Source organism: Canis lupus, chromosome 26 (assembly GCF_048164855.1).
Source record: "Canis lupus baileyi chromosome 26, mCanLup2.hap1, whole genome shotgun sequence".
Classification (NCBI taxonomy): Eukaryota; Metazoa; Chordata; class Mammalia; order Carnivora; family Canidae; genus Canis; species Canis lupus.
In genome coordinates, this window is record NC_132863.1 from 23,632,327 (window position 1) to 23,647,536 (window position 15,210).

The following is a 15,210-nucleotide window of genomic DNA, read 5'->3' on the forward strand; positions in this document are numbered from 1 at the left end:
TTAAAAAATAGGTTTTTTTCATAGGCAGTATGTAGTTTAGTTTTGCTTTTGTATTATTTTTTTAAGATTTTATTTATTCATGAGAGGCACAGAGAGAGAAGCACAGACAGAGGCAGAGGGAAAAGCAGGCTCCCCACTGGGAGCCTGATGTGGGACTCAGTCCCAGGACCCCAGGATCATGACCTGAGCCAAAGGCAGACACTCAACCACTGAGCCACCCAGGCATCTCAGGTCTTGCTTTTTAATCCAATTTTGTAATCTTTTTATTCTTATTAATTTTGGGAATTTTATTTATTTATTCCTGAGAGACAGAGCATTAGCAGGGGGAGGGGAAGGCAGAGGGAGAGGGAGAAGTATGCTGCCCGTGAAGCAGGGAGCCCGATGTGGAGCTTGATCCCAGGACCCTGAGATCATGACCTGAGCCAAAGGCAGACACTTAACCAAATGAGCCACCCAGGCACCCCTAACCTTTGCTTTTTAAATGGAGTGCTTAGATTACTTACACTTTTTTAAAAATTTATTTATTTATTTATTTATTTATTTATTTATTTATTTATTTATTTATTTATTCATAGAGACACAGAGAGAATGAGAGGCAGAGACACAGGCAGAGGCAGAAGCAGGCTGCATGCAGAGAGCCCGACGTGGGACTCGATCCAGGGTCTCCAGGATCACGCCCTTGGCTGTAGGCGGCACTAAACCACTGTGCCACCGGGGCTGCCCCAGATTATTTACACTTTATGTGATTATTGATTTGGCTAGGTTAAAGTGTATAATCTTTCCAATTATTTCCTATTTGTCCCATCCATTGTTTCATTTTCCCTCTTTTTCTGCCTTCTTTTGGACAAATCAAGTACCAGTAGACCCCCTTATCTGTGGCTTTGCTTTCTATGGTTTCAGTTACCTACAGTCAACCATAGTCTGGAAGCAGATGATCTTCCTTCTGACATATCATCAGAAGGTCAGTGGTAGGGGATCTCTGGATGGCTCAGTGGTTAAGCTTCTGCCTTCAGCCCAGGGCGTGGTCCTGGAGTCCCGGGATCGAGTCCCACATCAGGCTCCCTGCATGGAGCCTGCTTCTCTCTGCCTATTTCTCTGCCTTTCTCTCTCTGTGTCTCTCATGAATAAATAAATAAAATCTTAAAAAAAAAAAAGGAGGTCAGTGGTAGCTTAATGCTATCACAATGCTTCCAATATTCACTTCACCTTATCTCAACATATAGGTATTTTATCATTTCACACCATCACAAGAAGGTGAGTACAGTACTATAAGATATTTTGAGATATAGAGAGACTGTAATCACATAACTATTACTGTATATTACTGTAATTGTTCTATTTTATTATTAGTTTTTATTGTTATCTCTTGCTGTGCCCAATTTTAAATGAAATTTTATTGGGATGCCTGGGTGGCTCAGTGGTTGAGCGTCTGCCTTTGGCCAGGGCATGATCTCAGAGTTGGCATGATCTCAGGGTCCTGGGATTGAGTCCCACATCAGGCTCCCCACAGGCAGCCTGCTTTTCCCTCTGCCTACCCTCTGCCTTTCTCTGTGTGTACCTGTTGTGAATAAATAAAATCTTAAAGTTAATCAAACTTTATCATGGATATGTATGTGTAAGAAAAACATAGCATATATAGGGTTTGGTATTCTTCATGGTTTCAGGTATCCAATGAGGGTCTTGGAATACATCCCTCACAGATAAGGGGGAACTACTGTTTTTTGGGGTTTTCTTGTTTTGTTTTTGTTTTTTAAGTAAAACTTTACACCTAACATGGGGCTTCAACTCTTGACCCCAAGATCAAAAGTCACATGTTCTACCGACTAAACCAGCCAGAGACCCCAGGACTACTATATCTTGATCTCCTTTATTGGCTTATTGACTATGCCTTCTTGTTTTGATATTTTATGATTATTTTAGGGCTTTTAAGAAAAAAAGATTTTATTTATTTGAAAGAGAGCACGAACATGGGGAGGGGGCAAGGGAAGAAAGAGAAGCAGACTCCCCACTGAACAGGGAGTCTGACTCAGGGCTCAATCCCAGGACCCTGTGATGATCATCTCAGCTGAAGGCAGACGTTTAACTGACTGAGTCACCCAGGTGCCCCAGGGCTTGTGTATATATATCTATATTTAACTTATCACAGTCTACCTTCAAGTTATATTATACCACTTTACATATAGTATAAGAACCTTTTTTTTTTTTTTTTTTTTTGTATAAGAATCTTAAAATAGTATACTTCCATTTCTCTCTTCCCAGTCTTCATGTTATGGTTGTCATTCCTTGTTACTTTATAACTCCAACAATAGACCCACAATAGACTGTTGTTATTTTTATTTAAACAGTTGTCTTTAAAGAATTTGAATAATAATGAAATATCTTAGGTAAGTACCCAGGTAGATACCATTTCCAGTGGTCTTCATTCTTTTATATAGATCCAGACTTCCATCTGGTATCATTTCCCATCTGCCTAAAAGACCTCCTTCAAAAAAAAAAAAAAAAAAAAAAAAAAAAAAAGACCTCCTTCAACATTGCTTATAGTGAAGATTTGCTGATGATTAATTCTTTTAGCCTTTGTATGTCTAAAACGTCTCAATTTTACCTTTGTTGTTGAAAGATATTTTTGCTGAGTATAGAATTCTAGGTTGACAAGTTTTTCCCCCCTTTCCTATTACTTTAAAGATGTTACTCCACTGTCTTTTATTCTTTGCATTGCTTCCAACAACAGATCTGATGTCCTTATCTTTGTCCCGTCTGTATGTAACAAGTCTCTTTTCTCTGGTTGCTTTTCTGTCACCCGTCTTGAGGTTTTTGATTACAGATGCCAATGTAGTCTCCTCCATACTTCTTATGCTTAGGGTACATTGAGCTTCTTAGAACTGTGTGTTTATTTTCAGTAAGTTCACAAAGTTTTAGACCATTATATCTTTGAATATTTTTTCTGTCCCCCAGTTCTCTCCTTTCCTTCAGCAATTCTAATTGCTTATATGTTCAGCTGCTTGAAGTTATCCCACCACTGATGCCCACCCATTGAGGATTTTTCTTTTCTTTTGTTGTTTTTTTTTTAATCTATTTTTCTGGGTTTCATTTAGGGTAGTTTCTTTTGCTATATCTTTAAATTCACTAATCTTCTGTAATGTCTGCTCTGCCATTAATCCCATGCAGTATGGTCTTCATCTCATGAATTTGAATCTCTAGAAACTTGATATTTTTATATCTTCCATATGTCTACTTAACTTTTTGTGTAAAATATGCATAACATATAATAATATATTGTTTTAACCATTTTAAGTGTTTAATTCATTTTTTAAAGATTTCATTTATTTATTCATGAGAGACACAGAAACACAGAGAGGCAGAGACACAAGCAGAGGGAAAAGCAGGCTCCCTACACAAAGCCCGATGTGGGACTCGATCCTGGAACTCCGAGATCATGCCCTGAGCTGAAGGCAGATGTTCAACTGCTGAGCCACTCAAGCATCCCAAGGTATACTATTCAGTGGTGTTAAGTACGTTCATAATGTTGTGCAACCATCACCACTAGCCATCTCCAAAGCTTTCTCATCTTCCCAAACTGAAACTGTACTAATTAAACACTGACTCTTTATACCCTTCTCACTGTAGGCCCTGGTGGCCACTATTCTACTTTCTGCTTCTGAACTTGACTACTTTAGTGGAGTCATACAGTATTTGTCCCTTTGCATCTGGCTTACTTTACTTAGCATAATGTCTTCAAGGTTCATCTACACTGTAGCCTTTTTCAGAATTTCATTCTATTTCAAGGCTTAGTAATATTCCACTATATGTATATACCACACTTTGTTTATCGATTTGTCCACCAGTGGACATTTAGGTTGTTTCCATATTTTGGCTATTGTGAGTAATGGTGCTATGAACATTGGTATACAAAAATCTGTTAAGGTCCCTGCTTTCCAGTTCTTTTGGGGAGTGGAACTGCTGGATCATGTGGTAATCCTATATTAAATCTTTTGAGGAATCACCATATTGTTTTCCATAGTAGCCACACCATTTTACATTCTATGAAAATTCCAATTTCTCCACATCCTTGCCAACGCTTATTTTCTGTTTTTTGATAATACCCATCCATGTGGGTGTGAAGTGGTATCTTATGTTTTTTATTTGTATTTATCTAATGATAAGTGATATTATACATCTTTTCATTTGTTCATTGGCCATTTGTATGTCTTTGGAGATTGTCTATTCTTGTCCTTTGCCCATTTTTTTAGTTGAGTTGTGTTTTGTTATTGAGCTAAAGAAATTCTTTATATATTCTGGATATTAATCCCTTATCAGATAAATGATTTTCAAAATATTTTCTCCCATTCTCTGGGTTCCCTGTCCCTTCTGTTGATAATGTCCTTTGATGCACAAAAGTTCAATTTTGGGGACGCCTGGGTGTCTCAGTGGTTTAGCATCTGCCTTCAGCTGAGGGTATGATCCTGGGAGTTCCAGGATCGAGTCCTACATCAGGCTCCCTGCATGGAGCCTTCTTCTCTCTCTGCCTAGGTCTCTGCCTCTTTCCTTCTGTGTCTCTCATGAATAAATAAAATCTTTTTTTTTTAATAAATAAAATCTTTTTTAAAAGTTCAATTTTGATGAAGCCCATTTTATCTATTGTTTTGTTGCTGATGCTTTCGGTGTGACATCTGAGAAATCATTTCCAAATCCAAATCCAATATCATGAAGCTTTTCCCCTGTTTTTTTTTTTTTTTTTTTCCCTAAGAACTTCATAGTTTTAGGTCTTACAGTTGAGTCTGTGATCTATTTTGAGTTAATTTCTATACATGGTATAAGGTAAGGGTCCAACTTTATTCTTTTGCACAAAGATACCCAGTTTTCCTAACACAGTTTGTTGAAAAGACTGTCCCTTCCCAATTGAATGGTTGGTACCTTTGCCAAAAATCATTTGACTGTAGGTTCCTCTGGGTAGTTCAGTTGGTTAAGCCTCAGGTCTTGATCTCAGGGTCATCTGTATATGTGAGAGTCTGTTTAGCTTTTTAAATTTTTTTAAGATTGTATATTTATCTGAGAGAAAGAGCAAGAGAGAGAAAGAGAAAGCACAAGTAGAGTAGGGGGCAGAGGAAGAGGCAGACTCCCCACTGAGCAGGGAGCCTGATGCAGGGCTCAATACTGGGACTTCAGGATCATGACCAGAGCCAAAGGCAGACACTTAATTGACTGAGCCACCCAGGTACTCCTGTTTAATTTTTTTAATGTATGAAATACAGCAATAACTTCTAATGTCCTTAATCTGCTCATTTTAACATCTGTTTCTGTTGTGGGTTGGTTTTGATTGCTTGTTTTCCTCAACATGGATCATGTTGCCTGCCATTTCATAGGCCTGATAATCTTTGATTGGGTGCCAGACATTGTGAGTTTTGCCTTGTTAGGTACTAGATATCTTTGTAATCCTGCAAATACTCTTGAGCTTTGTTCTGTGACAGTTCAGTTTCTCAGAAACAGTTTACTCTCTTTTTAGGTCTTGCTGATAAGATTTTTAAGGCAATTCCAGAGCAATGCTCATTCTAGGGCTAATTATTGGCCACTTTTTTTTTTTTTTTTTGGTAGACTCCATGTCCAATGTGAGGCTTGAACTTCATGACTCTGAGATGAAGAGCCACATATTCTATTGACTGAACTGGCCAGGTGCCCCTTATTGGCCACTGTCAAGGCAAGACCTTTCTGAGTATTCTCCTTAACACTTCATGATACTCTCCGCAATACCGTCACTGTGGGAATAGACACTATTCCCCACTCATGTGAGCACTAGGCACTGTTCCCTTTAATCCTTCCTGGTGGTTCTTTACCTGGCCTCAGGTAGTTTCCTCACATGTGCTGATTAGTATTCTGATGAATACTAATTGATCAGTGTTCAGAGCTTTGAAAGCCATTGTTTCTTATATTTTGTATTTTATCTGGTTTTTTGATTGTTTCAGGTGGGAGGATAAATCTGATCCTTATTATTACATCTTGGCTAAAAGCAGAAGTCTCTGCTGGCTTTTGTACCCATAAGATCAGAGGGTGTCTTTGAAGAACTCTATCAGTTCTGTTAAGTGAAAGGGTCACTCACACAGTAGTGACACACACATTTATCCCCTCCTAATCTACCAAAGGTGAGTCTAAAGACCCTGACACAGGAATCTTAGTTTGACAGTGATTTGGCTAGACTTAAGGAACTCTCTAGCTCCAGAAACCTTGCCGTTGGACCTGTACTAGCCCAGAAGTCAGCACCCTCAGACCCTGAGGGCCATCATAGGATGAAAGTGGCATTTGAGGGCTCCCATAGAAGAGCTGAATAATTACTGTAAGCTCCTAGAGATAATGATCTTAGCTATCCCACTGGACATTGTGAGCAGACACCCATTTCACTGCTGATGCTTGTTCCAAGCTTTGTGCTCCCCCGGCCAAAAACCCATTCAAGAGTGGATATGTTACTCAGTTCTGGCCAATTAGATGCAGGATCTGGAAAGTCTAGAGTAGTTTCTGTAAAAGGTTTTCTCCATTTTAAGGGAGCCATGGGAAGACACAATCAACCTTTTCTGGAGTTGCCACTTCCTAAAGTGACTCTTGGAGCTAGTGCCACCATCTTGGCACCAAGCTGAGGTTGGAAGCAACAAGGACGGCAGATCAGAGAAGGTCTATGTCCTTGAAGACATCACTGAGCTGCTGAATCCAACAGCCCCAAAGCCCATCTCACCTCTGGATGTTCACATAAGGAAAAAAAAAGAGTTTAGGTCTACTAAAGTTAGAGTTTCTTTTAGATGCAACCAGAAGCATTGTTGCTGACCCAGCCACCTGGCGGGCTGGAACTATAAATGGAGGTGGGGTACCTTGCAGGGACTTTTTCCCACTGCTAAAGACTTCTAAATTCTCCTTTAGATGAGAAACAGGGTGAGAACTGCAGAAAGATGTGCCCAAGGCCACACAGTGGGGAATTAAGAGCACACAGGCCTACCAGCCTTCCAGCTGGTGCCTGCTCCACTATGGCCCCATGCCCTTGAGATCCTGAGTCAGCATTGATGGGGGGGCTATGGGGTGGGGGCCTCAAAGTTCACCAACCCAAGTCAACATTCAGTTCTGCTGAGCAAGCAGATACCAGGGACTTCCTTGAATTTCTGTGCTGAAATCATGTCCTTGGAGGAGAAAACTCAAAGTTCCCCAAACTGTAATCAGGGCGGTTACAGGTAACAACTAATTGCTATAGTTTCAGGACAGATTTTTCTGATTGTAAAAACTTGTCCAAAGTTCCTCCCAGGTCAACAGAACAGGGCAGACTCCTGAGAGCAGAGGTAAGCAAAGCCCTGGGATCAGATGCTCGTGTTGCTCTCCACACCAGAGCAGGAAGCCCCTCCTCGCTCTCACCTCCTTTCTCCACCCTTGGAGCAGGGGTAAGCCTGGCAGCCATCTCTCTGTAGGAGGGATCAGGAATGGGCACAGACACTCACTGGAAAAGGGCTACCCTGGTCACACAGAGTTCCTATCCCTAGAGGTAATCTTCCCCTTGCCCACCTGGAAGATCCTCCTAACCCTCGCGCATGTACTCACTGATTACACAAGAGTTTCTGAACCCCCAGCCATGCCAGGTGCTATTTAGGTGAAGGGTATTCAGCAGTGAATAAAACAATGTCCCCACCAGGGGAGAAAAAAGCTTAGTACTAAAAGCTTAGTTATTCTTAGTTATTCTTTTAGTACATAAAAGAATAAATGAATATAATGTCAGGTGGTTGTAAGGGCTCTAACAAAATTCAAACCACAGAAAGGGAGGGAGCACCAAGGGAATTTATTTATTTATTTATTTATTTATTTATTTACTTATTTACTTATGATAGTCACACAGAGAGAGAGAGAGGCAGAGACACAGGCAGAGGGAGAAGCAGGCTCCATGCACCGGGAGCCCGACATGGGATTCGATCCCGGGTCTCCAGAATCGCACCCTGGGCCAAAGGCAGGTGCTAAACCGCTGCGCCACCCAGGGATCCCGGGATTGATTGATCGATTTATTTATTTATTTGTTTGTTTGTTTGTTTATTTAAGATTTTATTTATTTATTCATGAGAGACACACAGAGAGAGAGAGGCAGAGACACAGGCAGAGGGAGAAGCAGGCTCCATGCAGGGAGCCCAACGTGGGACTCGATCCCAGGTCTCCAGGATCACGCCCTGGGCCAAAGACAGGCGCCAAACCGCTGCACCACCCAGGGATCCCTATTTATTTATTTTTAAAGATTTTACTTATTTATCCATGAGAGACACAGACAGAGAGAGAGAGAGAGAGAGAGAGGCAGAGACACAGGCAGAGGGAGAAGCAGGCTCCATGCAGGGAGCCCAACGTGGGACTCGATCCCAGGTCTCCAGGATCACACCCCAGGCTGCAGGCGGCGCTAAACCACTGCGCCACGGGGGTTGCCTGGGATTTATTTATTTATGTTAGAGAAAGAGAAAGGGAGAGTAAGTGAGAGTAGGGGGAGGGATAGAGGGAGCTGGAGAGAGAGAATCTCCAGCTGACTCCTTAGTGTGGAGCCTGATGCAGGGCTTGATCTTATGATCCTGAGATCATGACCCTGAGCTGAAATCACAAGTCCAACACTTGACTGACTGAGCCACTCCAAGCGCTCCAACAGGGCAGTTTTGAGAAGGGGTTATTAGGGAAGCTTCCTGAAGAGGTGTAATTGTAACAGTTGAGCTGAGAAACGTTAATGAATAGAAGAGCCAGCCATGCATACTTGTATGTGGAGAAGAAGGGCCAGGCAGAGGGAAGAGCAACCAAGGTTCTGAGCCAGGTGTGAAGACTAACAGGAGGTGGTGTCGCTGAAATGTGATCTGGAGGAGGTAAGGCAGAAGAAATGAAGTTAGGTGACAAGAGGTCAGATCATGAGGCTTTTGTGGGTCATAAGGAGAATGTTGGTTTTTCTTCTGGCATATGATTGGAGCCTTTGAAAGGTTTAGAGTAGAGGAAGGATGTGGCCTGACTCAAGTCTAGAGAGCTACTCTGGCTGCTGTATCCATGTAAGTCCCTGGCATATAGTAGGTGCTCACTAAATGTCAATGGTTAGTATCACTGCTTTCAGCCTCACCATTGGGCTCTTGAGGTCACTGAGGGCAGAGATCAGAATAGTCATCTTGTACCCCCAGTGCCCATTATGGATTGGGACATGCAGGACACGACTGGGCCCAAATTTGGGCTGCAGGAACCAAAGTATACCTGCCAACCAACAGGTGTGGGGCAGGCAAATGACATGGGGCACCAATTTCTAGGATTACCCGGATGTTTAGAGGCTCACTTTGATTCCCTTGGGAGCATTATGAGCAAGTGTTTGACACAAAAGAGAATGTAGCCCAGCCAGGCAGTAGTATCCAAAATTTGGGTTCTAGGCTGTGGGAGCTGGCAGTGATTGTTGCAGGCAAGGGCAATCATGGAGGGCTTCGTGGAAGAGCTGCAGCCAGGGGTCAAACTGAAGATACTAGAGAGCTAGAGTTCCTAGACATTCCTTTCCCCTTGCCTCCATCTGCCCTGTGAGCTCTCCTACCTCTGAACCATATCTGATACCCTTCCCTACTATCCATGGGCTAATGCCTCAGCTTTGTATTCAGAGTTTGAATTTCCAGAAAATGGCCTTACCCTACCCTTCTAGCATTGCCTCTTCCAAGCAGCCACATTCAAGGTACCTGCCGTGCCCTGAACACATCACGCATCTTCTATCTCAGCCTTTGGTCATGCCGTGTACTCTCTCAGAAATTCCCTCTCCAGCCCCACTTTACCTAAACTACTGTCTTTTCCTCAGCACCCAGCTCCCATGTCCCAAATCCAGAGAATGTCCACCCTCTGATCCCCCATCACACACATTTGGGAGGAGCTGTATGCAAAGCTGGACTTGGTTGGGTTCTGTCTCTCTAGGGTGATTGTTCTGTACCAGTTAGGCTTCCTATCCTGGGGTGACTGTCAGTCATGCCCCTTTCATTCCCAGATGTGTGCCAGCTGGACAAGCTGCCATGCCCGCCTTCTCTGTCCAACTAAAATTCTTGGGGCAGGACTGATACCTTGTTCTTTGTTCTGTTGGTCCCAGGATCATGCTCTGACACATCTGGATAGTCATTCACTCACACAAATAATTTCTGAGATGCAACAGGGCAAAGCAGTGGATAGGTAGGTCCCTGTTCTCCTGACCTGTCATAGGGAGAAGGAAGAAGAGAGGAAAACAGAACCATTTCAGAGACAGTAATATGGAGGGAATCACATGGGGGCGGGGAGAAGAGACAGAAGCAGATAAAGAATGACTTTAGACAGGCAAGGTGGGGAATGCCTCTGAAGAAGTGGCATTTGGCTGAGGCCTGGAAGAATGGAGGGAGCCAGAGATGAGAATATCTGCAGGAAGAAAATTCAAGAGAGAGAGAAAGGCAAGTGCAAAACCCCTGAGGCCGGAATGTGTTTGGCGTGTTTAAGTAGCAGCAGAGAGGCGAGTGTAGGGTGAGTGAAGAGCAGATCAATGGGCGATGTTGGCAGGAGCCAGACAGTGCTGGGCTTTGTCAGCCATGTTAAGAAATTAGGACTTTTTTTTCCCCTACTGGTGGAGAGTTCCAGATGGGGGAATAACATGATCGAGTTATTTTTTTCCCCAGACTGAAAGGTTTTTATATGTTAGCCACGCAGATAGAAGATAAAAGTGCCGTAAATCCTCTTCTGATTGGACAAAGCCACCCCATGAATATTTGTCTGTTTAGAAGCAGAGACATCAGATACAGCAATGCCCACGACATCGTGATCGCCAGGGCACAGACTCATCAGGACCTTACAGATTTCTTTCTGGAGGGTATCCTCACAGAACGTGGTAACAGCTCCCAGCCTTAGGTCCTACGAAACCACCTTATTCATACTACTTCTATGTACAGGGCTGTATTAGCAGGCCACAACTTGGCAACCACCACAAATAGCCACCGAAGTCTCCAAATGGCGTGGCTCTCCAAATGGAGCAATTACATGTACTTTCTTGTGAATGTTCTCAACTAAAAGCAGTAGGCAGGCCTGGACAGCTCAGTTTCTCCACAGGGGGGAAATGAGGAAGAAGATACATGGGATCTTATTTAAAAGCAGTGAAATGAAAAATGGCGTCCATTTTCCACATTCACAAGTCACACCTGGACCAAGGAAGCCTCCAGAGTTTCAGTGTCCCATTAAAAATTTAATTTTTAAAATTAAAAAACGTTTTTGGTGTGCAGCCCGGGTGGCTCAGTGGTTTAGCGCCGCCTTCAGCCCGGGGCCTGATCCTGAAGACCCAGGATTGAGTCCCACCTCAGGCTCCCTGCATGGAGCCTGCTTCTCCCTCTGCCTGTGTCTCTGCTCACCCCCCTGCCCTTCTGTCTCTCATGAATAAATAAATAAAATCTTTTTTAAAAAGTTTTTGGTGAATCAGAAAAGTTCAGAAGGATCAGGGGGCTCTGCTCCCTATACCCCCACGGTCTCTCAGCCACCAGAGCCTTCCCAGCTGCCTTTGGCTTCCAGTGCATTCCTCTGTGGAGAGCATCCACCACGTTTTGTTCAAGGGCTCCCCAAGTCCTCAGAAGCAGAAGACAAGGCCTTCCATGGGAAGGGAGACTTGGGGAGGCAGCTAACTCTTACCTACACAACCCCACAGTGAGGGGTTGGATCTCTGGTGGAAGAAGAAAGTAGACTGGGGTTAGAATTAGTCTGAAAGAACACAGCAGGGCACAGAACAAAACAATGAACAAGCCCCACCCCTGGGGAGGGCCTTGCTGAAGGGCACAGAGCTTGAGGAAGACCTGCAAAGACCCAGCCCGCAGCAGTCTACAGCTCAACCCTCCCTCTCTAGAGGCTGTCGAAGAGTGGCAAATTCAATAAGAAAGATGATCTCCTTAGCTGTTTTTAAAAACTTTGCTTCTTCAGTTGTTTTGATTCCGAGCTGTCACTTTAAAGCAAATAAAAAGAAAGATATGAGATCTGGGCAGGTGTAGACAGGCCCCATGACTCGAAACACCCCTCCTGTACCTGCAGCCTGGCAGCCTGAAAACAGACAGAGACTGGGGGTGGGGTGGGTGGCGGGCTGGATTGTGTGTGAGCCCAGTGACTGAGGCTCAGGAAGGTAGGCTCCTGGGAGGGACCCCCATCATTGCCCCTGCCCAGAGTGCATGCCCAGATATGCCAGTGTGCCAGAGTTCCTAGGGAGTTGGGGACTTTCTTGTGCCTTGCAGGTGGTTATTGAGGTCCTGACAGACCTGGGAGCAGGCAATAGTGTTGGTGGCAGCCTGAGCACAACTCAGAAAAGGTGATGGCTAGACATTGGCATGGTACCACAGATCTTGACAAGCAGATGGCAGGCTCTGAGGTAGTACCAACACAGGGGTAAGAAGAGCAGCGTGATTACAAAGAATGCCTTACTCACTGCTTCATGCCCTTGACCTCACCCATGCCCAGCAGTTGTCTATGGTTGTGTGACCATTCTACCAGATGCCCAGGAGCCAGTAGCCTGGGGTAGCCTGGTCTGTGATCCTGCAGTCCTGAGGCCCTGAGGATGGAGTGTCCAAGGCTGGCTGATAGCACCAAATGTGTCCACTTCTTCTTGGGTGATGAGACTGCCACAGCTAATATTCTGGATGCACAAATACGAAGCCAAACATGTTGTGGCCTTGAAGTAGCAGGCTGAAAAAAGCACTAGTCCTCCTAGCAATGATTTGTGGGTACCCATGTCAAAAATAGGTGAGGAGAGGTACCTGGCTGGCTCAGTTGGTAGAACCTGGGACTCCTGATCTCAGAATCTTGAGTTCAAGCCCCGCGACAGGTGCAGAGCTTACTTTAAACAAATTAGTGAGAAGGCCATGATCAGAGGTAGGCCTGGACCACGAAGATGATGGCAGTACATATCCATAGCATTGGGTGCTTGGAAAGACACGTGGCATGTGACAGCTATGTGATGCATGAAGGCCACATGGAAACAGAAGAGCATGGCCACGGAGGCCACAACTTTGGAGCAGAGTTCCCTGAATATTCAGAGGGGCCAGAGTGCATGAAAACCAAGCAGACAGCAGATTTATGTCATTAGCCTAAGCACAGGTAGAAGGGAGTCTTATGTAGGGGCCAGGTCCCAGCAAGGGACTTAGCCAGATTGGAACCTGTAGAGCCTAGGAGGCCCTCTGTGGGCCACCTTGCCAGACCTCTCCGGCTCTGCGGGGCCTATCCCCAGCACATAGTACTGCACGGGGTTGGGCCACAGATCCTCTAATAATCTGGGCAACCTCGTCAGCCTCTGGGACACTGTGCTGGGAGAACCGGGTGAAGAAGCTGAGAACTGTCCCAGGGTATCCGAACAGGGGGTTCCTGGCCCCTGTGCCATCGGATGCAAGTTGCAACCGACACCACCGGGCCTGAAGATCTGCACTCATACTCATTCGTGAGCACCTTGTTCCAAAAGTAAGAGTTGTTCCGAAAGCGTAACTTGAACTTGCACGGTGCTGGCACACCTGAGCTCCCTCACCTCCAAATTCATCAGGTACCAGAGCTGTCTTCATCACGAGGCACGTCATGGCTGACAGCTGCGGGTGGTTCAGAAAGGCGGTCACCTAGGAGCCACGAATGTTCTGGATAACGAAGCCCCCCGGGCCCGGTGCGGGCGGCGGGCGCGCCCAGACCTGCGCCGCAGCCCAGGCCGTCCGGGTCCGCCGGGGCACTCCCTCCGCGCCTGCCGCGCCCCGGCCGCTCGCGGCTCCGGCTCCTCCTCCGGCCCTTGCGTGAAGATGGCGCCCTGCCAGTCGTCACTTCCTCGGCCTTCCCGCCGCCTCCCGCCCGCGCCCGCGCCCCCGCCCCTTGGCGCCGCGGGTGCCGCGGGCCTCGGCCCCAACGAGCCGCTTTCCGGCTCCCCGGGGCGGCGGGGGCTCCCGGCGGTGGGGCCCGGCGTGCCGCGGCTTCGCGGCCCCCGGCGCCCTCCCCTCCCCTCCCCTCCCCTCGGGAGCCTCGGGCCTGCAGCCTCGCAGGGCGCGTGGGCGGCGCCGCGGGTCCCTCCAGCCTGGCGGCGCCGGCTCCTCCGGGCGCGCCCCACTCCGGCTGCGGGGCGGAGGGGCAGGGGGCCGCCTGGTGGGGATGCGGCCGCGAGCGCCAGACAGAACTGGCCCCAGATTTAGTAGGGTGTCGGAGCGGGGTGAAGGGCAGGGGTGTACCAAGCAAGGCGCAGCTCCGAGCCGGCACCAAGGGTGGGGCAGGACTCCCGTCACGGACACACAGAACGTTCCATCACAGCCACCACACGCAGCGATTACTGCCCCCCACCGCTCACCACCATCTGCAGTGGTCAGTGGGGGCCACCCTGCGCCCGCCTTCAACTGCGATTTAGGGGCAGCTATAGGAGACTTGCAGTTTTGCACAGTATAAATTACTCGAGCATATGGAGAACAGACTAACCAGACCCAAACGGGGAGCTGCAGATGATGGTAATTGCTTGGCACATGGAGGTACTAGAAATATTTATATGGAGAAAGAAACAAACTTGGAAGTACAAGGATGCTGGGCAAGGGAATGTCTCAAATGCTGCAAACCTGGAGCAAATTGGCAGGTTTGTAAGAACTGTATTCTCCTGGGCTTGTAGATGGAAAGGTGGACATCTTGTCCTGAGCCCAGGGGCTACCTCTTGCTCTATACCAGACATTTTGCAAATGTGAACTTCAGTCTGAATTGCAGAAAATGTGCTTGGATAGGATGAAGTTGGATGAACCGGCGATGCAGCCCTGATTCTGCTGCAAATGTAGCTGCACTCCTGCGGTCTTGGCTCCTAAACTTGTGCCCTTGGAGGTCAGCCTCCTTTGCCTGGAAGTCCTGCCACCTACTCCAGAAAGCCTTCGGCCTCCTCCTGCCCAATGAGTAAGGTAGCTCTCTGAGCCCCTGGACCCACCTCTCCACCTAGAGAGCAAGGTGGATTCCCTTGGGGCCCTAGCCAGGGATCTGAACCCACTGGGGTCTTAACTGAATGTTTGTGAAGTAAATGGAAAGCCAGAGATGAAAGACCAGCCCACTGCCTTTGTACACAAAACACCTGGTACACACTTTAATACTTGTTACTATCCCACAGGCTTCTGGACTCAGGGATGACTTACACTGTGTGGCTATGGCCACTGGCTCCAGATCACACAAGGTCAATCTGGACAAGAGGATCTCATTACCAGTTCCAGGGCTCAGGATGGGGAGGACTAC

The 15,210-nt window shown here is 46.3% G+C and overlaps 1 long non-coding RNA gene across 1 annotated transcript; it reads right to left on the reverse strand.

Moving 5' to 3' along the window:
- Window positions 1-7,781: 7,781 nt before the first annotated feature.
- On the reverse strand, window positions 7,782-13,795 carry LOC140618299 (uncharacterized). Its single transcript, XR_012018484.1, has 2 exons — window positions 13,505-13,795; window positions 7,782-10,185 (listed from the first exon to the last, which is right to left on the reverse strand). It is a non-coding gene; the product is annotated as an uncharacterized lncRNA (long non-coding RNA).
- Window positions 13,796-15,210: the final 1,415 nt, after the last annotated feature.